Consider the following 26,465-nt stretch of genomic DNA (forward strand, 5'->3'; position numbering starts at 1 on the left):
GTGGATGTAGCCTATATACCATATAAAGGACTAATTCTTCCCCCCATGCTTTTCCCCTTTTGCTCTTGTTGCTTTTGCTGTTTTCCACCACCAAAAACTGTTCTCTGCCATGTGCCATTCTGCTTTGGAGCTAGCTGATTGTGAACTGAAACCTCCACAAAATGTGAGCTCAATAAATTCTTTCTTCCTTCACTTTGGATTTCAGGTATTTTGCTTTATCAACAAGAGAAAAGTAACTAAGACAGAAAGGTAGCCTGAATACAATACAAAGATTAGAAAAAAGCTTCTGTTCTCTCTCTCTCTCTCTCTCTCTCTCTCTCTCTCTCTCTCTCTCTCTCTCCTCTCTGTCTCTCTCTTTCATTCTTTCTCTTTGTCTTTCTTTCTCTCTCCCATATTTCTTTTTCTGTATTCTGCTGCCACAAATAATTGCCTTTCTGCCATGTGCCACCCTCTCTTGGAGCCATCTGATTATGGACTGAAACATCTACAATCTGTGAGCTAAATAAACCTTTTCCCCTTTAACTGTGGGTGTCCAGTGTTTTGTCTCAAAATGAAATATGTAACTAACATAGCATCTAAGTAAAGAAAAAGTACAGAATATTATTGGGAAAACAAACATGACCTAAAAGTACAGAAAAGAAGGAAGTCTGACCAAACACATTGAGACTCAAAAAATAACAAAACAGAACAAAGCAGATCCAAGCAAAACAATGCAAACAACACAGGATTTCATAACAAGACAACAGGAAATCAACAGTGGCTACTATAATGTCACTTGATTTCTTCTAAATAGTTGTCCATACATTCACATGCAATAAGTTAATATGAATTAAAATATTATAAAATCAATCAAAACAAAATGACAGGAAATCATTAATGGCTACAAAGATGTCTTATTTTCTTCAATGTAGCTCTTTATACCATCACACACAGTAAAATTAATTCTTGTAAATTCTTTAGGTGAAGTTCTAGGCATATATAAGCCTATACATGTGCATCAATCCTTTCTGTATTAGAGGGGAAAACAAAAGAAAGTACGAGAAAAACAAGAAATAACAGTCCAAAAAAAAAAAAAACAAAAAAAACAAAAAAAAAACTATAGCAAAGAGCCCAAAACAATAACAATGTAGGCTTTCAAAACAAGGTTGTAGAGTCATAACAAATTTTGTTGTTTTGCATAGTTATCTTTAAAAGTCTTACTTGAATTATCAGACGTAGTCATGAAAAATTGATCTAATCCTTTGGATGTTACCTATTTTGTTCCAAGAACTAATAGAATTATTAGTATAATAGTATTAGTAATCTCAAGAGTATATATAAAAATTTATATATTTTTCTTTTCTCTTCCTTCTTTTCTCCTTTTCCTTGAGTTATTTATTTTTCTCTCTGAGCAGTTTCTTATCCATTCATAATATATATTGAAGATTTTGTATCTGATTTACTCTTTGAGTTTCTTACACTAGGGACAAAATATGGTATTTACACATGTGAGTTTGATTTGTTTCACTTATGAGTAACCTTTACAAAGCGAAGTTTTAGCCAGTGAATTGGGTACGCCTGAAATCCCAGTTTCAGGAGGCTGAGGCAGGAGGAGCAGGATTCAAACACAGACTGGTCAATTAACCAGTTTAGTGAAGTCTTGTCTCCGAAAAAAATTAAAAATAAGGAAAAATCTTTTCAGACATCTCATAACTTTTTGACATTCTGTGGTTTGCAGGAACATAAACCCTCAACTCGGTCTCTGTCTTTATTTGGCTTCCTTTCCCTGGTATCATTCTACATCCCAATATACTACCATTCTGATTAAATGAATCCTGAGATGAGAGACCAAGCTAATTCAGTGTGATGTTTTCTTAACTTGATTTCATCCACAATGAACGTTTTCCACATCTACTGAGGTTTATTACCCCGTGCACGTTTTGAAACAATCAGATTGTTTAGCATGGAGAAGTGGGCGGAGGCAGGGAACCCCTCCCTAGGCCAGCGTCCTTCACTTGGGGCCCAGGACACAGCTTCCTGTCTAAATCAGTGAGTAAGGAGGGGCAGGGAATTCTGTCCCAACCTGGCTAACCTCTCAAACTCACTTGGAACCAAACTTGAAGCTCAAAAAGATAGAAAATGACAAAACAAAAGACCAAAATGCAGTCTCAGACATCCAACCCACCCCAAGAAAGCCTAGGAGCCATGTGCATTGAAGAAAATATATGGCACATACTTGAAATACCTGAAATAATACTAACTGAAATAAAGAAGCAACTGTGGGAAGCTTTCAAGGAAATCAAACTAGAAATTATCTCTCAGGTAAAAGAAGAAATGATAAAAGAAATGAAGGAGAGGCTGAACATATCTAAAGAAGACACAGTTAAAAATTTTGAGGAGATAAACAAAAAGATAGAATCCCTGGATAAACAATATAAGAAACAAACAGAATATATAAAGCAGATGCAAAGAGATATACAGGAAATCAGAAAATCCATCGAAAATTGTAAAAACCACCTCAATAAATGTGAAGATAGAATTTCAGACCTTGAAGACAAGATTACAGCCAGTGAACTGGAAAGGAAAAATCTTTTAAAAATAACAAGAAATGAGGAAATAACAATTCAACACCTGCAAGATGACACAAGGAGGAACAACATAAGGTTAATAGGGATAAATGAAAAAGAACGGAATAACATAAAGGATGTCAAGAGGATATTTAGAGAAATAATAGCTGAAAATTTCCCAAACATGAGATTGGAAACCAATCCCAAGATCAATGAAGCATATAGAACTCCAAATAGCCATAACCAAAATAAAACTACACCCAGACACATAGTAATGGCCATCCCAGAAATCGAACAAAAGAATAGAATATTAAAAGCTGTATGAGAGAAAAGACAGATCACCTATAAAGGAAAACCTATCAGAATCACAGCAGACTTCTCAGTACAAACAATAAAGTCAAGAAGAGCATGAAGTATTTCAGATCCTAATGGAAAATGATTTCCAATGTAGGCTGATGTATCCTGCAAAACTGTCCTTCAAAATGGATGGAGAAATAAGATACTTCATGACAAAGAACAGCTGAAAAACTACATGATCACCAAGCCAACCCTGCAAAGAATACTAAAAGACAGCCTAGATACATCTAGGGAAAACCACTAAACAAAGCAGACAATTAAACAGAACAGAAAGACAAAGATGCAACAGCAGAAAGATAGCATGTCAGCAATAAACCAATATATAACAGTTATACCCGTTAATGTAAATGGTCTCAATGCACCAATTAAAAGAAACAGACTGGCAGAATGGATCAAGAAACAAAATCCAACCATATGTTGTCTGCAAGAAACCCATTTAACCCAAAAGGATACCCACAGACTGAAAGTCAAAGGATGGAAAACAATTCTTCATGCAACAGGAACCCCAAAAAAAGTGGGGTGGCTATTCTGTTTGCAGACAAAGTGAACTTCAAGCCAATAATGATCAGAAGGGATAGAGAAGGTCACTACATACTGGTTAGGGGAGAACTCCAAGAGGAAGAGATAACAATCTTAAATATATATGCACCAAATTCCAGAGCACCCAGTTATACAAAACAAGTACCAACAGAAATGAAAAACCAAGTTAACAGTGACACAATTCTAACAGGAGATCTTAACACACCACTGACACCAATGGACAGATCAGTCATACACAAAATCAACAAAGAAATAAAAGAGCTGAATGGCACTTGTGAACAAATGGACTTAATAGACATATACAGAGTATTCCATGCAACAACAGAATACACATTCTTCTCAGCACTGCATGGGTCATTTTCTCAAATAGACCATATATTAATTCACAAAACATATCTAAATAAATGCAAAAGGGTTGAAATCATCCCTTGCATGCTCTCAGACCATAGTGCTATGAAATTAGAAATTAATGATAAAAGATACTAAAAAATTCCTACAAACACATGGAAACTGAATAACACACTCTTGAGTAATCAGTGGGTCACAGAGGAAATCAAAGAAGAAATTAAACAGTACCTACAAGAAAATGAAAACACAAATACAACTTTCCGGAATCTGTGGGATGCGATGAAAGCTGTCCTCAGAGGAAAATTGCACTGAGTTCACACATCAGGAAAACAGAACGAATACAAATAAAAAACCTGATGCTATAGCTCAAACAGCTAGAAAAAGAAGAGCAAGTCAAACCCAAAGCTAAAAGAAGAGAAGAAATTATAAAAATCAGAGCAGAAATCAATGCAATAGAGACTAAAAAATAATCCAAAAAATTAATGAATCAAAGACTTGGTTCTTTGAAAGAATAAATAAAATTGATAAGCCCCTAGCCAACCTTATTTTAAAAAAGGAAAGAAAAAGCTCAAAATCATGCAATAAGGAATGAAAGAGGAGAAATCACTACGGACCCTGTAGAAATACAGAAAATCAACACTTATTTCAAAAACCTCTACTCTCAAAGGTTTGATAACACAGAGGAAATAGACAGATTCCTAGAAGCATATGAAGTACCAAAGCTAGGTCATGAAGATGTAGAACTACTGAATAACCCAATTTCTATTAATGAAATGGAAAACGTAATTAAATCCTTACCTACAAAGAAGAGCCAGGCCCAGACAGATTCACTGCAGTTTTCTACAAGAAATACAAAGACGTAATGCCAACACTCCTCAAACTCTTCAATGAAATTGAAAGGGAAGCAATCCTTCCTAACTCATTCCTGGAAGCAAATAGCACTCTAGTACCAAAACATGAGAAAGACCCAACTAAAAAGAGAACTACAGACCAATCTCCCTAATAAACACAGATAAAAATTCCTCAATAAAATATTGGTAAATAGGATGCAGCAAATCATCAAGAAGATCATACACCAGGACAAAGTGGGATTCATCCCAGGCATGCAGGGATGTTCAATATGCATAAATCAATAAATGTAATACACCATATCAATACAGCCAAAAGTAAGAACCATATGATTATTTCTATAGATGCAGAAAAAGCTTTTGATAAGGTCCAACATTCATTCATGATAAGAACCCTGCAGAAAATTGGAATAGATGGTCTTTACCTCAATATAATAAAGGCCATCTATGACAAACCAACAGCCAATATGATACTAAATGGCCAAAATTGAAGGCTTTTACTTTAAAATCAGGCACAAGATATGGATGTCCCTTATCACCTCTTCTATTTAATATAGTACTGGAAATGCTAGCCAGAACAATTAGACAAGAGAGAAATAAAAGGCATAAAGATAGGGAAAAAAAGAAGTTAAGCTATCATTATTTGCAGATGATATGATACTCTGTATAGAATATCCCCAAAACTCCATTAAAAGACTGCTAGATATAATAAATAAATTTAGTAGTGTTGCTGGCTATAAAATCAATACTCAAAAATCAATAGCATTCCTATACACTAACAACAAAGTCACAGAAAGAGAAATAAGAGAAACCATACCCTTCACACTAGCAACCAAAAGAATGAAATATCTAGGAATTACTCTCACGAAAAAGTGAAAGACCTGTACAGGGAAAATTATAATACACCGAAAAATGGGATTGAAGATGATCTCAGAAAATGGAAAAACATTCCTTGCTCATGGATAGGAAGAATAAATATTGTGAAAATGGCCATTCTCCAGAAGCTTTTATACAGATTCAATGCAATCCCAATAAAAATACCATCAACATACCTCATAGAACACAAGAAATCACTCCTAAAATTCGTCTGGAGTGAGAAGAGACCTAGAATAGCAAGAACAGTTCTAAGCAGCAAAGGAAAGGCAGGAGGTATCACAATCCACAACTTAAAATTATACTACAAAGCAACTGTAGTAAAATCAACGTTTACTGGAACCAATACAAAGCTGAAGATCAGTGGAATCGATAAGAAGATACAACCACAACTACAAACACACTCAACCACCTTATCTTTGATAAAGGGTCCAAACATGTTCACTGGGAGAACAACAGTCTCTTTAATAAATGGTGCTGGAAAAACTGGCTCTCCATATGTCAAAAACTAAAACTAGACCCATGCCTATCACCATGTACTAAAATAAAATCTAAATGGATCAAAGATCTAAATATTAAAACAGAAACACTAAATCTGTTGGAAGACAAATTGGGTAAAAACCTTGAAGATATAGGAGTAGGTAGAGAATTTATGAAGAGGACTCAAACCACATGGGAAATACTTCCCAGAATCATTAACTGGGATCACCTCTTATTAAAAAGTTTTTGCACATCAAAAGAAGTCTCCAGCATGGTGAGAAGAAAACCCACAAACTGAGAAAAAATCTTAGTGAACTGCCCCTCAGACAAATTTAGACTTCTGTCTAAACATACCACAATGATATATGGGCACCCATGTTTATAGCAGCACAATTTGTAATAGCCAGATCTTGGAAACAACCTGTGTCCATCGACTGAAGAATGGATAAAAAAGTTGTGGTATTTTTACACAACGGAGTACTACTCAGCTATAAAGAATGACCGCATTGAGACATTTATAAAAAAATGGACGCAGCTTGAGACCATACTCATAAGTGAAATAAATCAAACTCAGATGTATAAATACCAAATAGTTTCCCTAGTGTGAGAAATGATAAGAATACATAGAAGTATCTGGTAATCATGATTCCCAATCATATTGGTTTGAAGCCATATAATGTTTTCACTCATTAACCACAGTAGTTTTAACCTGGGTTGTTCGATTTTCGTATCTATGATAGCATGAATAGCTATTTTGAATAAAGCAATACAACATAAAAGCTAGTGCTGGTTTAATATCGTCTTGTTTTGAAGTCCCATCAAGCTGTGTTACACCTGTTTCCACTGGTTTTAACATGTTGTATCTTACTATATTTCACTATATGCTATAGTATAAACAAAATTCTTTATAGACAAAGAGATAATATAGAAACCATTGTTCGTTTCTATTAAGGTTCTAAATACCCTGTTATTCTTGCATTCTCTTGAAAGGCTTCACACTGTCTAGATGTGCTTGATACTATAGCATGCGAAGTTACACTCAAATAATTTAAGGAAAGAGGCACTATGGCGTCTACTATTATGTTAGATTATCTGGTGGTGAAACACAATGATGCTTGAATTGCCCAGTTCTGCCCTGCATTGTTCTATTACAATGTCCTCTCTTATCTCAATCTCCCCCTTTTTTAAAAAATTAATCTATTTTCTCTCATTTTTTAATTAAGGGAAAACTATATTAAAAATAATGGGACATATTAAAGTAACTTTATTGTTGTCCTATTAACCTGACTTGAACCCCAGTATTGCTCTCCCCATCTTGTTCTGTCTGATTATTATAAATTCTATTTTGTTAGATAGTATCAAGTTTGAGGGTATAGGCAATCACTTTGAAGGCAAAAAGATATACTACAATGCCCAATATGGATTGACTATTATCCTTTTTTTGAAGTCCTGCAAGGTCCTCAGTGTAGGTTTTATTGGTTTTGATCTGTACTGTTTTGATCAATTGTATTATATCTGATGATATAGACAACTCAATTTAAAAATAGCAAGAGGCACAATGGTAACCACTTTTGATCACCTGGTATTCTATTTTTGCATCATATGCTATGCCCACACTTATGTTCTAACTGACCCTGTTTTGCTTAGTCACATTTGGTTTTATTCTCTTCAAAAAAGTATTATCAACCGTGAGAGTAATCAACCCTAAAAGTCTACATTACTGCAAAAAAGAGAGGAAAGTAAGGTGGACTAAGGGATATAACCACAGTTATGTTTGAGTGTGTAGGATGGAAAACCATATTACTGAGCTTTTGTTGGATCATTGAATGGAACTGTCTCAAATTTCACTGTATGAATGTCCACTTTATATGCTTTAATTTAGTGAGATGGACAACTGTTTCTGGGAAGATAGTATGTAATCTATTAACTGGTGATTTTGTACTGTATATATTTTTTCTTAAAATATTGTATTATTTGTACCCTTTTACTGCATTGTTTTTTAATGTCCTTTCTTTTTTTTTCTTCTCTCTTTAAATAAAAAAAAAAAACATGGAGAAGTGAAAATTGCTTTAAGCGTGATATCTCCCTTGTCTTAAATAGCATCATATGCAAATATTTGGGGATTTACAATAAGTTTGATGGTAAATGTGTGACCAATAACATCATTTTAGGAATGTGGTAGTCTCATTTTAATTCTATCTGTCTACCTTGCAAAGGGTAGAGTTAAACTTCTAACTCCCACTTTATCTTAGACAAGATCTAAATTCCCAACACCTATATAATCAAGGGGCCACAAATTTGTGATGTCATCACAAAGAACTCACTGATCACATGTAGCCCAGGGATGTATGTTCACTGATAGACATTGTGTTTGTAAAATGTACACTAATATTTAAAACAGCATATCATTTTTAAAAGTGTAGTTTTTTAGAGTACCTTCAAAAAGCCTATCTTAATCTTTCTGGAACTTGTGAGTAGTTGTCCCTTTAAATGCCCCGGCAGTCTCTGACATGAACACAATCCCAACATTTCCTTCCATGTCCAGTACAAAATATAAATGACAACACATGCACTACTATTTTTTCCTACTTGCAATGAAATAATTTTTTTAATCATACCTGAGGTTAAATTGAGAAAAATTTACAATAAATTCATTTGACCACTTGATTTATGTTATGATTTGCATACTTGCATATTTCATAAGAGCTTTCTGACTCCTATAAGTTTGTAAATTTATAACTCTGCAATACTGACTCTAGATATGTGGCCTTAGCATTGTCTGTATATATGAACCAACTGGACAGATTTTCAAAAGCACAACATACAGGGCAAACTTCAGACCAATTAAATTAGACTATCTATTTGTATCAATATTTATAGCTTCCCAGGGGACTGCACAGTATTGCCGAGGTTGAAAACCTCTGCTCTGGATATTCTCTAAGATTTCTTCTGTTTTCTAAATTCTGAAATCTTTAACAATTTAGAATTCAATTGTTCTGAAGATTAGAGGAACTCAATATGTTGTGTGTAAACTGTCCATTGTATGGCTGGGATTGATACTAGAGCATTGATTGTGGATTTCTGCCTGCTGAGGTAAACAAATCGTAACAACACTTTATATATGTGGCCTGTTCTAGCAAAGCCCATACCAAGAAAAAGTGTAACAAGTTAGCTTTTCCTCTGGGGTCAACATTTGATGTCATCTAAGACATTCACTTTCACAGTCATTTGTATTTTTGTCTGCATATATGTGATAGTTTATTCATATCATCAGTTGTAAAAAATAATATGAAAAGTCAAAGTAAAATAGATTCAAATATATTAAGTATAAAAGTTAACTTCCTTTAACCTACTGACTTCCATCATAAATTTTGAAAGCAATTAAAATTTGAAATACTTATTTCTACCCACAAGTGATATTATAGATTAAAAACTGGTGGTTAACTTAATGCCAGAAGAATTAAATCACCATGGTGCTGAGCATAGATATTTCACCTGAAGAAAGTTGCCAGCATAAGTAGAGACAAGGAGGAAGAGAAGAGAGGCATTGAGGCATTGTGGATTTCACTAAGTGTTGCTGTTTGAGCCATTGGTTCTCCTGGAGGAGATTGGGTCCTCACAATGAGCATTGCTTCCTGGCTCCAGAGGGAAAGATGTGTGCCATTTAATCTCCTGGATGAACTCATTATGCTGATTTCCTAGTGTGCACTCAACTGTGCTTACAGTTGGAGGAGTTTGGGAGCTCCATGTCACTGAGGATGGCTGTGGTGATTTTCAGTACAGCCCTGGTCTTTATTATGAGCATGACTTCTCAACTCCAGGGTAGAACCCTCAACCTACCAACACAGCTCATTCACCTCACTAGCATAGACTTTCTAGCATCTACTGCTGATCTTTGAGCCTTTCCAGCACAGATCCATAAAATGCACTGGTGTGAGTCCTTTTCATGAGCTCTAGATCTCCAGCTGGACTAATGAGAGGCATTGTCATGGGCTCTGTGTTTTCATCTGGACTCATGTAGGACAATTGCTGTGGGATTCAGGCCCTTGGCTGAATATTCTATGTCTTCGGTGTTATGGATTTTCTGCACCTTCTTGTGTTAATTCTGTGTGACCATCATAAATAATATTTTAAATTCCATGTCCTGATTTTAATTGTTTTCTGCACAACCCCTGACTACAACAGGTGAGAAACTGTTGCCCTTGGTCATCCAGCAAACCCCAACTTACACAAGACTGATGAATGACAAGATTGTTAATTACAAGTTTTATAGGTTTAACATGCAATTATGAAAAGCTCTGCTGTGACCAGGAGCCAGGGACACACATGGAACCCACATTTCCCTTTATTTGTATTCATTTATGTTCATTAGCTGGCGAAAATCAGAATACTCCATTTAAAACCATGTCTAGTTTTCAAGTGTGGGGCTTCTGTGACACGAAACACATCAAGATTTTTAATAACAGGTAACTTTTTATGTCCTCTCAGAAGGATTCCCACTCAAAAGAAATGTTTACTATGGCTCAGAGTGTTGCCAGTACTTTTGTGAAATGCACATGGGCATTCTGTAGATTTATGCCTACCACCTTTCTGTAATTTATGAAGAGTGCAACCCCCTATGGCATACTCATACCCTTGTTTTAAGACATTGTGAAGTATGTCCCAGAACTAGAGCAAGCAGAGTGATCACAATAAAATGAATGTTAAGATTTTTATTTTATTACAATAAAGACACATTGCTATTAATCCCACTCAAATGCCTCCCTCACTTTGAACACATTTACCCTGTTATTCTCTCCACTTTTTGAAGCAATTCTGGAACAGCACTTTTCTCAATGTCTTTGGATATGCTGTCATGGCTGCCTCAAAGTCCTGAGAGATTACAGACATTTACTTTTTAACTCATTTTTACTGAGGATGAATTTGCATGGTGCCACGTTTGGTGAATAACAATGGTTTTATGACCCAGGCTTTCCATCACACAGCACTGCAATTTTGGCCATGTCTTCTAAAGGCAGGGAAGCAGACTTTGAGAAAAATTTCAGAAAGAACAATAGGATAAGTGAGTTTGAAGTGAGCAGGTGTATTGTGAGGGGAATTAAAGACAATGTGTGATTCTTTTTAAAAATTAAAATACAATCTGCTTTTTTATCACCTCATGTTCTTAAGGATAATGCAATGATGAAGAAGGTTAAAAACAAAGACTAGTCTGTCAAGTCAAAAATAAATTATTCCATAAACCATTGATGAGTAGAATGACTGACAAATATTAAAAATGATGAAAACAAAAACAACTATATTAAAGCAAGCTTATAAGAAAATAAAACATTTTTGGCCTATGGAGAGCCAATTTTCCCATTGCCATTTATTAAAGAGACTCTCATTCTTCCAGTGAATTTTTTGGCCCATTTATCAGAGATAAGATGGCTGAGTGTGTTTGTAGTTGTAGTTGTATCTTCTAATCTGTTCCACTGATCTTCAGATCTGTTTTTATTCCAGTACCATGTTGATTTTACTACAGTAGCTTTGTAGTATAACTTTAGGTCAGGGATTGTGATGCCTCCTGCTTTGCCTTTGTTGCTTAGAATTTCCTTCGCTATTCTAGGTCTATTCTGGTTCCAGATGAATTTCTGGAGTGATTTCTCTAGATCTATCAGGTATGCTAGTGGTATTTTGATCGGGATTGCATTAAATCTGCATAATAATTTTGGGAGAATGGCCATTTTGACAATATTTGTTCTTCCTATCCATGAACAAGGGATGTCTTTCCATTTTCTGAGGTCCTCTTCGATTTCTTTCTCAAGGTATTATATTTTTCCCTGAATTTGTACTTCTTTTGTTAGATTGATTCCTAAGTATTTCATTTTTTTGGATACTAATGTGAAGGGTGTGGCTTCTCTTATTTCTCTCTCAGTGATTTTGTTATTAGTGTACAGGAATGCTATTGATGTTTGAGTGTTGACATTGTATCCACCTACACTACTGAATTTATTTATTTATTATATTAGGCATTTTTTCAATGGAGTTTTGGGGGTCTTCTATGTAGAGTATAATGTCATCTGGAAATAATAATAATTTAACTTCCTCTTTTCCTATTCCTACTCCCTTTCTTTCTCTCTCTTGTAAAATTGCTATGCCTAGCATTTCCACCACCATGTTGAATAGCAGTGGTGATAATGGACATTTTTGTCTTGTGCCTGATTTTAGGGTAAAGGCTTTTAGTTTTTGGCCATTTAATATTATGTTGGCTGTTGGTTTGTTATAGATGGACTTTATCATATTGAGGTAAAGACCATCTATTCCAATTCTCTGTAAGTTTCTTATTATGAATAAGTATTGAACCTTATCAAAAACTAAAACTAGATCCATGCCTTTCACCATGTACTAAAATAAAGTCTAAATGAATTAAAGATCTAAATATTAAAATAGAAACACCAAATCTGTTGGAAGGTAAAGTAGATAGAAATCCTGAAGACATAGGGTAGGTAGAGAATTTATGAAAAAGAATCCAACCATATGTGAAGTACTTCTCAGAATCAGTAACTGGAATCACATCTTATTAAACAGTTTCTGCATGTCAAAAGAAATCTCCAGCATAGTGAAAAGAAAACCCACAAATTGGGAACAAATCTTAGTGAACTGTCCCTCAGACAAAGGACTTCTGTCTAGAGCATATAAAGAATTTTAAAAAATCAGACCCCCAAAATTCAAAGACTCAATCCAAAAATGGGCATCTGAGATGGATACACAGTTCTCAGATGAAGAAATACTACTGGAAAATAAATACATGAAAAAATGTTCAGCACAATTAGTCGTTAAAGAAATGCAAATTAAAACCACACTGAGATTCCATCTCACTCCTGAAAGAATGCCCAGGATGAAGAGAATTAGCAACAACAAATGCTGGAGAGGCCACAGGGGAAAAGGAACTCTTAGCACTGTTGGTGGGAGTGTAGACTGGTGTAACTACTGGAGAGGTCAGTCTGGAGATTTCTCAAAAGGCTGGGATTGAAAATCCTAATTGATCCAGCTATTTCACTACTAGGCATATACCAAGAAGAAATGAAAACATCATATGACAGTGATATATGTGCACCCATGTTTATAGCAGCACAATTAGTAATAGCCTGATCTTAGAAACAACCTAAGTGTCCATCCAATACAATGGAGTATTACTCAGATATAAAGAAGGATCACATTGAGATATTTATTTAAATAAATGGATAAAACTTGAGACCATACTCATAAGTGAAATAAATCAATCTCACATGTGTAAATACCATATATAATATCCCTAGTGTAAGAAATGGTAAGAATACATAATATTTTATGATAATCATAGTTTCTAATTATATTGCTTTGAAGTCTTATAATGTTTTCATTCATTACCTGGAGTGAATTTATTCTGTTTTGCTTGGTTTATTATGTGTGACGGTATTAACAGCTACTTTGAAGAAAATAAGACATTATGGCAGCCATTTCTGATTTACCATCATCTTGCTTTGAAGTCCTACCATCCTTTTGTTCTTATGTTTCCATTGGTTCTATCTTGTTGTGTCTTACTGGATTTTAGTATGTGTGATAGTATAAATTTTTTAGGAAAATGAGATTTTTATAGTAGCCATTGTTCATTTTCTGTTATTTGGCTTTGAATGTCCTGTAATACTTTCATTCTCTTGAATGGTTTATACTATTTAGTTATGTTTGATATTATTGTGTGTGAATGTATGTTCAACTATGTTAAAGAAAAGAGACATTATGGTAGCAACTGTTGATATCCAGGTGTCTTGATGTGAAGTGCTGTGTTGCTTGCATTTTTCTGATTTGATTTGTTTGTTCTGTTCTCTTTCATTTTATTATCTTTAAAATAAAAAATGAAACATGTGGAATATTTACTGATTGTGTAAAAATTACATTTTGATAGATTTGAAGATATCCCATAAAATGGAGTCCCAATAAAAATAGGTAGTCTGAGTTTTACTATCACCAATATTTCAAATGAATGTGTTTTTCTTCCAAAACTATAATATGTGTGTATCATAAAAAGTTTCAGATGAAAAATTTCCTTGTATCAATAGGACATCAGCTTCCTCATTTTACCTCCAGGAATGAAATCACATACAAATATTTGCTTTCGTTTATGAATTATCCTTACTATATTTAATTCATTTTGTTGCTTCATGTTCAATAAACCCAGACAATAATTCCACATATGTTTTGTAATGGATTGATACACTAATAATGAGAACCAATCAATAATTAAAATTACTTTAAGAAGGATAAGAAATGAATTTTGTCAGATACTTGTGAAGCTCTGCTTCTTGTTTATAAGTGATGTTGAGGCAGTTATATGAAGAACAGAATAATTATTTATTTTATAATCTAAATCTAGGACTAAGATAAGTAAATTAAAGTATCTGAATATTACCTTTGGAAGCATTAATTATTGCAAGTCTTCTAATTTCTGTGGATGCTAAGTAGGATTTGAGTGAGTAATAATAATTACAGAAAATAGTGTTTTACTGGATAACTGTTCCTTGTATTAAAATAGTATGCCTAATTGAGACATTGTTGCACACATTCTGTTTATATTAGTTATTATCTATTTTGAGATGGCACTATACCAACAGACTGTAGACAAACCTGATGATTATTTTTGAAGTTCCATCAATTATGTTATTAAACTACCTTTTCAACTACATTTTATGAATAAGTACAGAACCTTCAAGGTTTTAAAATAATGTATATAATAAAAATCATTCATGTATAATTAATTCTACTAATTTTCATGAGTGTTTCAGGTCATTCTGGCATAATTAGTCTTTGTTGAGGGTTTTCTCCCCTATCAATTAAACTAATTGCTTTTTTCATACATGTAGATCGAATATTGATCTCCACTATTTTTCCAGCTCACTTGCATAAACAAATTATGCTTAATTGCCAGCTTACTACATCATTACCCACTTATCAATTATGCAAAAATATACTTCACTAGACTAATGATTTCTTTGTTGTGTTTTAAAGGGTTTTTAATTGTAAGCATGAAACAATATTTTCATTTTAAAAATATTAAACATGACGTTCAAAAAATTGCTAACACAATAAATCACATTATTGGTTAATAAATACACCAGCTCATATGTACATCATCATTTTTTTTCTTTTTGGAATACAGAGAATTACTTGAAACAAGTTGAAAGTAACTCATTAAATATAATGAATGTGCTATTGTTAAATACTGAATCATGTCATTTTTAACTTTTTGGCCCAATCTTTACCATTCCTGTTTCACACATCTTTTCTTCCCTATGATTTAAAAAAAATCTGAGATTTGAAAAGGAAGTAAATTTCAAAGAACCACAAAAACAGAGCACAGGAACATTTTTAAATGTCAGGAGATAAAAGCATCCTTATTCTTCACATGTTCCGTGAAGTATTATTGTCTTTTTGTGGTTTCACTGGGCATTTTGCTTCACTATTTTCTCAGTTAAATACTTGGATAAATACAAAAAGATATGAAAATAATATAATCCCAAGATTACTCTTACATATGACATAATTATGATGTGTTGGCTCTATAGAGACTAGACAAAAACCAAAGGTCTATACTAAGTGTGTTACAAAATATGTAGGAGGACTGTTTCAGTATAGGTTACTCACCTTAATCCTCAGATGTCCTCCTAATAAAGTCACAAAATTTGTCACTTTTCCATTTTTGTTTACCTCCTGGTAAGAAGATTTTTCCCCTCTAGGAAGCCGTACTTAGCTAAAGGCTTCCAGTGGTTTTATCTACTCCCACAAAGAGAAGAGGAGATGAGAACAGTGGCCAAAGGAAACCTGAGCCTGCCTTCTGGTAATTCTGGGATCACCTATGAGTATCATGATGATCAGTTCTTTATTTAATCTACAAAGCTAGTGTTGATCATTTCTTTTTCAAAGAGAGTCACATAAGGGAGTAAAAAGGGAAGTACAGCCATGTTTTGCTTATTTTCTGAGTACATGGGAGCTATAAAATTGGACAATTTTTGTGTGTGTGCAAACATTAGAGAGCACATGCAAACTAAGACAGCTATGATGGCACCATGCTATACAGACTTACAACCTTCATAAATGCCATCTTTTGCTAAACCAAGCATCATTATGTATAATATGCCTGTGTCCCCTTGCTTTCTTTTATGTAGATAATTCTTTACACAGTTATATTTTAATCACTTAAATGAATCATACTCATTTTCTTATATTGGATGATTGGCTTCCTGAGCAGTTCTCAGATCCAGTTTCATTAGTTTCGATCTTACTCCCCTTTGACCAGTTATATGTTCTAACAATTGCCCAATCCTGATCAAACCTGAGGATAAATAGACAAACTTATCTGTTTGTTTGAAAGTTCCTGTCAGGTAAAACATTCACTGTTATGCACCAGATAATGACATTTCAATCAATGATGAATTGCATGTATAAGTGTAGTCCTATAAGATTTTAATTTCATTCTAAAACTCCAACTGCCTAGTGACATAGCAGGTATCATAATATTGCAATACAACACTATGCTTATGAATATGTGCTATCAGTCAGATAAACACAGGACATGTTAGGAGACACTTTGGAGATGGCACAGTTTTAATTACTTCCACTCTATATGTCTTCAAGTACTTCCAATTGCAAAGACATTTATCTATTAAAGCAGCTTATAGTATTTATAAATAACTTTGATAAAAATCCCCACAAGTTTCTTAGACAGATTTAATTTTGATTTTCTTTCCATAACTAGAATAAATGAAACATCTTGTCTTTACAAAAAAGTATATATTCTTTGCTCTTTATTTTTGTTAAACAATCAGTCTCAAACCTACAAATTCCTTGGATAGTTTCAGACTTTTCATAACCTTTGTCTCTGGATGTGTTCATTGCAATGTTCATTTTCTGAAAATATTTAAAACTGATATAAGTGAAAGATAACATGTTTAGAAATGGTGAAAAATCAAATCACTGACAAGCACAAAATTTATTTTCCTTTTTCACTCAATTTTAAGAGAAATCCAAATAGAGAAAGCAAAATTTGTCTCACATAAAATACATATGTATGTTAGGAATACTGATAAAATAATAATCTATAAATATTCCAATGACAGAGCATAATAACATTCATACTTTCACTCTACATAACAAAAACATGACAATCTCTGTGGCACTTCTTTATGTGTGACTTCACAAACTGCATTTTGCAAGTATCCTTCCTTCATCATAGTTATTGAATGTCATCTCGTGCTGTTTATAGAGTCATCACATCTGTATTCTAACAATTGTTTCAAGACGTTCCCTCTTTAATTTGAATAAAATTTAAAATAGCAGAAGTCTGTCCTGAAAATACACAGTAAACATACACATTAACAGTAAATTTAAACAACAAGAAATTAAATGTTCTGCTTTAATTGCTGCAGATGGGTTGATTTCCCAAACAATACATAGGGATTAGAAATTTTGCTTTCTTAGGAGCCTCACTGCAAAACAGAAAGCAAATAAGGTCTGCTCTTCTGCTGCTACCTGCTTAGTTTGAGTGTTATCTGTGAAAGATTTCAAAAGGCAGCATCGGTTGCTTGAACTGTGCAAGACTTTAAAAAGTATTATTAGGGGATACTGAAATTAAAATATAATGAACAGTAAGTCTGATAATATGCAGTGATCCAATAATATGCAGTGATGCAAGGCTAGTGATATCACTTAATGTTGTTAACAGAAATAAATGCATTTAATTTTATTCACTGAAATTTAGGACATGCTACCACAAAATATGGCATGTTAGCATCTCAGAAAACAGCAGAAGCAGAAATCTCTCTTTGACCTTCTCCCACCTCCTTTTACTTGAAGAGATCATTAAGCATTCATTTGAAAGCATCCTTCCAAATATCCAGAAGAAAGGAGCATCTTTTTATTTTGGAAGACATAAGGACATAGAAATGATTGTGAAAATTCGGCTATCCCAGGTTTCCTAGTTTATTACCAGTAGGTCTTACTCCCTTTTGTCCTGTCCATACTTTCTAAAAACTGTCCATTTCTAGCCAGACCTAAGTAAAAATATATAGGTTTCCTTGTTTCTCTGGATCTTCACTTATAAATGTTCATGTAAAACTTTCATAGTGATACAATTTGTAGTGATATTTCATTCGACAATGAATTTCATGTTTGATAATGTTCCTGTAAGGTTTTGATGGAGCTAAAACTGCCTATTGTTTAGTGATGGTGTAGCTATCATAATATAGTAGTATAGCATTCTATTTATTTGTCTGTAGTAATGCTGCTGTAAAAAATCTGTGACACCAGTTGGATAAAAGTATATATACATGTAACCATATACCAGTAACATATATATATATATATATATATATATATATATATATATATATTATACATATTTGATAATGAATATGTTATTGGTTTATACTTTAATTCTCATTTCAGATTGTACTCTTACAGATGAGAAAATTTTACTGTCCTATAATCTATGCACAAGTTTATGCCAGCTGCAGCCTCACATCTCATGCTGATGACATTTTTTGTATGTGCCATTTCTCTTCTACTTATTTCAATCTCTTATAAGTTTTTTCACCATAGTCCTGGGGCAAATTTGTAGTAATGTGTGCAGTTTTGCTTATCTTTAGTTTAGCTGATGATGTTTTTACACTGATGAGATCAAATAAAAACTCATTTCTTTATATGTGCCCTCATTGGTAAGTGACGCAAGGCTGTTTTAAATAAATTTGTTTATTTTTCTCTCATTAATGTGTCTTTTGTTCTAGGGCTCACCATGTTAAGAAATTGTTCTTGATCTTCTAAAACATACCACTTTTTAATACAGCATGTCCCAGGGTAACATGACACAATAATGGCACACTTCAAATATTTATCACATTACATTAATTTCATATTTATGTATGTATACATATATACACATATACTAAGAAATTAGAATCAACTTACGTTATGGAGTTTAATATTGTGCTTTTTTCTAAGTGTTTCTAAACATTGCTATGTAGCATAGATTTCTTTATACCATTTTATTAAGTCACCATAAACTATTACTTGACATCTAAAACAAATAAGAGATCCTTTAAATTAAAAAAAAAAACACCTCTCTAACACTTAAGCTTAACAATCCTCTTGATTGAATTAATAGACTTTTTGGATAGTAAGAGCACTACATATAAGAGAAGTAGTCTTTTGATATTAGTAGTTGAATGTGCTAGTAGAAGCTTGAATCTAGTTGGAAATCAATGACTTTCTCAGCAGTATATTTCTCAGCAGAGTTTATCTGCTCAGTTGGGCTTCTCCGATGCCATGCATCAAATGGTTTGCTCCTCTAAGCCTTACCATAATATTCTTGTATTGAAGTCAGACGATTATGGACTGAATATTCTGATACAGTGAGTCAAATACATCTCTCTTCCCTTACATTGCAGGTATCAGAAGTTTCATTCCAAGACCTTTGGTTGTCTGTCTCCACTTTTCACCTGGACCTCAGAGGGTAGTGGACCTTCAGCTGCCTGTCGCTCTCACCCACTGGACCTTGGAGAGTGGAGAACCTTTGGCTGCCACTACCTCCCAACCTTCTGGGACTAGTACTTTTGTGGATCTTCAGCTGCCTTTTCTCCTCCTAAGACTTTTTACTACAGTGGATTAACCATGCTTGGCTGAAGGCAGATTCAGTAACCCCTTATGCAAACAGGACCTCAACAGGCTTGTGTCAGTGTGGTGAGTTTGCCCTTAAATAGAGGACTTCAGTGGGTAAACAAGAGCAGTAGCAGAGTACCCTCCAGCTGTAGGACCTTGGCAAGTCTGGCAAGAGTGTGAGTGAGTCCTTCCTCCATACATAGAACATCATATGGGTTGAGGAGTGTATCAATAAGGCCTCCCTCAATCTGGAGAAAATCAAAAGAGCTTATGAGACATCCAGTGACACAGGGTCTCAGCTGAGGCAAGCATTATAGCCACACATATCTGGTAGCCTGGAACAACCTGAAGATATAGTAACAGCAGGAATAAAGATATGATTTACATCAATACCCCTAGGCTAATCAGCCTAGAAAAATATATGACTCATCAAACAGGCCTTGCAGGAGGAATTCAGGTGACTGGCCCTCCTCTTCATTATGGTATCCAGCAATTGGACAAGCATCAACCACACAGCAAGACCGTAAGATGTGCACTAACAATAGTTGAGACTAGCAGCCTTGAAAATCTAAATATTACCCTGAAAGTATTAATATTACAAAGTATTACTCTGAAAATATTACTTTTTGACAAAACAAAAAACTAAGATGCAATCTGAAACATCTATTCTATCAGGAAAAAATACAGGAGACATTAAAAGTCATACACCTGAAATGTCTGAAAAGATAGCAAATGAAATGAAGAAAAATCCATGAAGCTATAGAGGAATCAGATTAGAAATAATCTCTCACATAAAGTCAGAAAAGACAATCTTAGTAACAGAGTTGCTCAGGATAGTTAGAGAAGACACAAATAAAAAAGTACAGGAGCATGGGAAAATGATGGAAACCTTGAAGGAACAATACAGAAAAGAAGCAGGATGCATGAAACAAGTTCAAAGAGACATTCAAAGAATAAAAAATATTATTGAAAGCTGGTGAAACCCTTTAAATGAAGCTGAAGATAGAATTTCAGACTGTGAGGGCAGTTAGCAATCATGAAATGATAGAACTTTTAAAATAACAAGATAGCATGAAATGACAGTTCAACAGCTTCAAGATGATGCAAAGAGAAACAATGTAAGACTAATAGGAACTAATGAAGTTGCAGGAGTCAACATGAATGACATGGGTAAACAATTCACAGAAGTAATAGCAGAAAATTGCCCAAACTTGAGAAAGAATCTGATATAGAGATAAGTGAAGCATGTAGAATGCCAAACAGCCATAACCAAATTGAATCTACACAAAGGCATATAATAATTAAGATCCCAGGCATACAGCATAAAAGCAGAATACTAAAAGTTGATAGAGAAGAGACACACTCATCTATCAAGGAAAGCCCACTGGAATCATTGCAGACTTTTCAGCACAAACTCTCAAGTTAAGACAAGGTTGGAGTGAAGTTATTCAAGCCCTAAAAGAAAACAACTTTTACCCCAGATAGATGTGCCCTGAAAAATATTCTTTGCAATGTATTGATGAAATAAAATGCTACCATGACAAAGAACAACTAAAGAAATGCATGTCCACCAAACTGACTCTAGAAAGACTACTGAAGGACATACCATATAGGGGATAAAAATGACTACAATTTCAAGAACAACAACAGAAAGAAACCACCAGACAAGAAAAGCAATTAAGCAAGGGGGAAAAGTAGAAAACTAACAAGAGGAACATAATATGACAAAGTTGAGCCAGGGCATATCAGTTATATCCGTCAGTGTAACTGGCCTCGATTCACCTATCAAAAGAAATAGGTTGACAGGGATCAAGAAACAGGTTCCCACAAAATGTTGTATAAATGAAACACATCAGACTCAAAAAGGACACTCATAAACTAAAAAGTCAAAGGATTCAAAACAATATTCCATGCAACAGGAACCCAGAAAAAAGCAGGGATAGCTATTATATTTGCAGACAATGTGAGCTTTAAACCAAAAATGATAAAAAGAGCTAATGAAGGTCACCACATATTTGTCAGGGGGATAATTTAACAAGAAAAGCTAACTATCATAAACATATATGCACCAAATACAGGAGCATGAATCTTTCTAAGACAAATACTAATAGATATGAAAAAAACAAATAAGCAACAACACAATTGTAAGAGAGTTCCTTAATACCCTGTTGTCACAAAGAGATACATCAACTAGACAAGAAATCAGCAAAAAAATAACAGAACTGAATTAAACTTGTGAGGAAATGGACTTAGTACATATTTACGGAGTGTTCCACCCAACCACATCAGAATACACATTCTTGTCAGATGCACATGGGACATTCTCCAAAATAGATCACATACTAGCCCATAGAACATTCTTAAGTAAATGCAAATAGATGTAAATTTTCTCATGCATATTATCTGGCAATAGTGCACTGAAATTGGAAACCAATGGCAAAAGATATTGCAAAACCTACATAAATACATGGAAATTAAACAAAAACCTCCCAAACAATCAATAAGTTACAGTTGAAATAAAAGAAGAAATTAAGCAGTACCTAAAATTCAATGATAATGCAGATACATCATACTGAAATCTGTGTATCACAATGAAGGTGATCCTAAGATGAAAAATATATAGCAATAAATTGTCACCTCAAGAAAAGAGAACAAGCACAAATAAATAACCTAATTCTACATCTCAAGCTTTTAGAAAAAGAAGAGCAAGTAAAACACAAAGCTCACAGAAAAAAGGAAATTATAAAGATCAGAGGAGAAATTAATACAATTGAGACTAAAAATCAATGCAAAGAATTAATAAATCAAAGACCTGATATTTGAGAAAATAAACAAAATAAATAAACCTCTAGCCAACTTTATCAAGTAAAAAAAAAAGAAAAAACAAATTCATGCAATATGAACTGAAAAGAGACAAATTACTACAGATCCCATGGGAAAAAAAAGACTATGTATACCTACTTTGAAAAATTTAACACACATAAGATGGAACACACAGAATTGAAAAGATTTCAAGAAATGTATAAGCTACCAAAGTTCATTCAAGGAGTTATAACAATTTTGAATAATCATATATCAGCAACTAAAACTGACAATGTGTTTTAAAACTTACAACAACAAACCCAGGCCCTGATGAGTTCATGGCTGAATTCTGCAAGCAATTTAGAGAAGATTTAATGCCAATATTCCTCAAACTCTTCAATAAAATTAAAATAGAAGCAATCCTCCCTATCTCATTCCTGAAGGCAGATATTACTGTGACACCAAAATCAGAGGAAGACCCAACCAAAAACGAGTACTATAGGCCAGTCTCACTAATAAACATTGATACAAAGATTCTCAATAAAATACTGGCAAATAGAATGCAACAAATCATCAAGAAGATTATAATGACCAATTGGGATTTATCCTAGGAATACAGTTATGGCTTAATATACACATATCAAGAAATGTAATACACCACATAAACAGAGCCAAAGACAAAAATCACATGATCATCTCAATAGATGCAGAAAAAGCTTTTGATAAAGTCAAATACTTGTTCATAATAAAAAAAAAACCTACAGAAACTCAGAATAATTATCTACCTCAGTCTGATAAAGGTCAACTATGACAAATCAATGGCCAACATTATACTAAATGGACAAAAACTGAAGGCTTTCAGTCTAAAATCAAGAACAAGACAAGGATGTCCACTATCACCACACCTATTCAATATAGTTCTGGAAACATTAGCCAGAGCAATAAGACAAGAGAAAGAAATAAAAAGAATAAGAATTGAAAAAGAAGAAGTTAAATTATCACTATTTGTAGATGATGTGATTCTCCACATGGAAGACGCCAAAACCTCCATCAAAAGAGTACTAGAGTTAATAAAAAAAATTCAGCAGTGTAGGTAGGTGCAAAATCAACACTCAAAAATCAATAGCATTCCTGTACACAAATGACAAACTCACTAAGAGAGAAATTATGCAAATAACTTTCACAAAAGTAGCCCCCCAAAAAATGAAATACTTAGGAATTAACTTAACCAAGAACATAAAAGACCTATACACTGAAAATTATACTACTCTTAAAAAGGAGGTTGAAGAGGATATTAGAAAATGGAAATGTATCCCTTGCTCTTGGTTAGGAAGAACCAACATTGTGAAAATGGTCATACTTCCAAAACGATTATACAGATTTAATGCAATCCCAATCAAGATACAACTGGCATACCTTACAGCTATAGAGAAAACACTCTTAAAATTCATTTGGAAACAGAAGATAATTAAAATAACAAAGGCAATTCTGTACAACAAAGGTAAGACAGGAAACATCTCAATTCCTGACCTGAAACTATACCACAAAGCTATAGTGATAAAATCAGTATGGTTCATGCAAACAAACAGACCTGTGATTCAGTGGAACAAATTAGAAGATGAAAACATGACTACAAAGACACTCAGCCACTTTATATTTGACAAGGGAGCTAAAAATGTTCACTGGAAGGAGGATAGCCTCTTTAATAAATGGTGTTGGAAAAATTGGTTTTCCATATACTAATGACTGAAACTAGACCCTTGTGTATCACCATGCACTAAACTACTGTCAAAATGGGTCAAAGATATAAATACTAAAACAAAAACACTAAATCTACTGAAAGACCAGATAGGCAAAAATCTTGTAGACATAGGGGTAGGCAAAGATTTCATGAACAAAATGCAGAGCCCACAGGTATTTCAAAGAATCAACAATTGAGATCTCTTTGAAGTTTTTGCACTTCAAAAGAAATCATCAACAAAGTGAAAATAAAACCCACAGAATGGGAAAGAATTTTAGCAAGCAGATTGTCAGACAAAGAACATACATCCAGGTCACACAAAGAATTGAAAAACGTCAAGCCCATCAAATTCATAGACCCACCCCCAAAATGGGCATTCGAGGTGAATACATGGATATACAAATGGCAAATAAATACATGAAAAAAACGTTCACCATTACTGGTCATTTGAAAAATGCAAATCAAATCAGCATTGATATTTTATCTCACTCCAGAAAGAATGGCTGCCATCAAGAAATCAATTGGTAACAATAGTTGGCGAGGCTATGGGGAAAAAGGAAAATTTCTCCACTGTTGGTGGGAGTGTAGACTGGTGTAGCCACTGTGGAAATCAGTATGGAGATTCCTCAAAAAACTAAGATTGGAAGATCCATTTAATCCAGCTATTCCCCTCCTGGGTATTTTCCCAGAAAAATTGAGAAGGTCATGTCACAGTGATATATGTGCACCCATGTTCATAGCAGCACACTTTGTGATAGCAAAATCTTGGAAATAACCAAAATGCCCATCAACCATAGAATGGATAAAAAGGTGTGATATGTTATACAATGGAATATTGCTCAGCTATAAAAAGAATGATCTTGAGGCTTTTATAGGTAAATAGTGGCAACTTGAGACTATCCTTGTAAGTGAAATAAATCAGACTCACATTTGCAAATATCATGCTGTCTCTGTAGGGTAAAACAATAATAAACAAAGAGTAATAAGATCCAAAATGTATAATACATATTGTAATAATGAAAGAGAAAGAAAATGTTTGAAAGGAATAAACAACTTGTAGGTATACACATACAATTGTATGTATGATGTTTAAGTGTGCAAGATAGATAACTTAGTGCTAAGGTTTTGTTAGTTCATTAATCAGAATAGTTTGTGATGACACTGTTGGATTGTCCATTTTTTATGCTTTGATTTTGTAACTTGAACTACTTCTAAGATAACAGTATGTAACATATCAACTACTCATGGTTTCTTAATGTTATTTTTTGAAATACTTTATCATTTCTGCATTTTTCTTTTTTACTTTTTTTAATTAAAAAAAGAATAAATTTCATTCCACATATTGGAGAGTCTGTTTCAAATCTTCTGTTTCAAAATTTTCAAACAACTGAGTGCTCTGAGCTCTAATTCATGAATAGCAATGACTATAAGAAAAAGTAATCTATAGCCAGGATCAACTTTTCTACCTGGACCTATATACTTAGAACTATCAAGTAATATTTTTATTTCTATGTGTTTCATTATTGTTAAAAACTAGATTTAAATATGAAAGCATCACCACAATATTTTTCTTTTTATTTAATTCATTGATTAGCGGATAACTTGTTTAAGATAAAATCTTCAGTTACAGATCAACAGGTTCTTTTTAGTTTGTGTTATTATAAGCCATAAAAAGCAAAATTACTCAATTAAAGCATGTGATAAAATAGACTGTGTTCCTGATAAACCACCCCTGATATCCAGTAACATAAATAAAATTAAAATTTATGTTACATGATTTAATATGTATATACACACTTACGGCTTTTTTCCAAAGCTATTCTCAAACTCTCACTTAAAAAACATAAATTTAGTTATGGGCAAAACATTTTAGAAATAAAATATCAAATCATAAAATGCATCATCTATCTCTAAAACATGTTAGCAAAACATCTACGTGATAGTGCACATGAGCAAAGCACAGAGTGTAGAGGAAAAACCTGTGATGAAGAGAAAGGCTGACAGGAGAGTCCGGCATCACAAAAAAGACTCCACTAACTGAAGAGGAGAATTTGTCTGCTATAAACTAAAGAAGAAAATATTATTCTTAATAATACTCTCTAAGCTTTACTCCAAGTTTTAAAAAATCCACTCTGCCACATCAGCATATTTCCCTGACAAACACTATTTAGAATAAATATAGCACTGACTTTATTCTGCTTTAATTTTTTATCAAGTTATTCTTTCCTTTCATTGAAGAGATTGTTATATGTCCAAAATCTA

This window comes from Cavia porcellus, unplaced genomic scaffold, assembly GCF_034190915.1.
Source record: "Cavia porcellus strain 051 isolate PalLab524CR breed Dunkin Hartley unplaced genomic scaffold, mCavPor4.1 scaffold_13, whole genome shotgun sequence".
Taxonomy (NCBI): domain Eukaryota; kingdom Metazoa; phylum Chordata; class Mammalia; order Rodentia; family Caviidae; genus Cavia; species Cavia porcellus.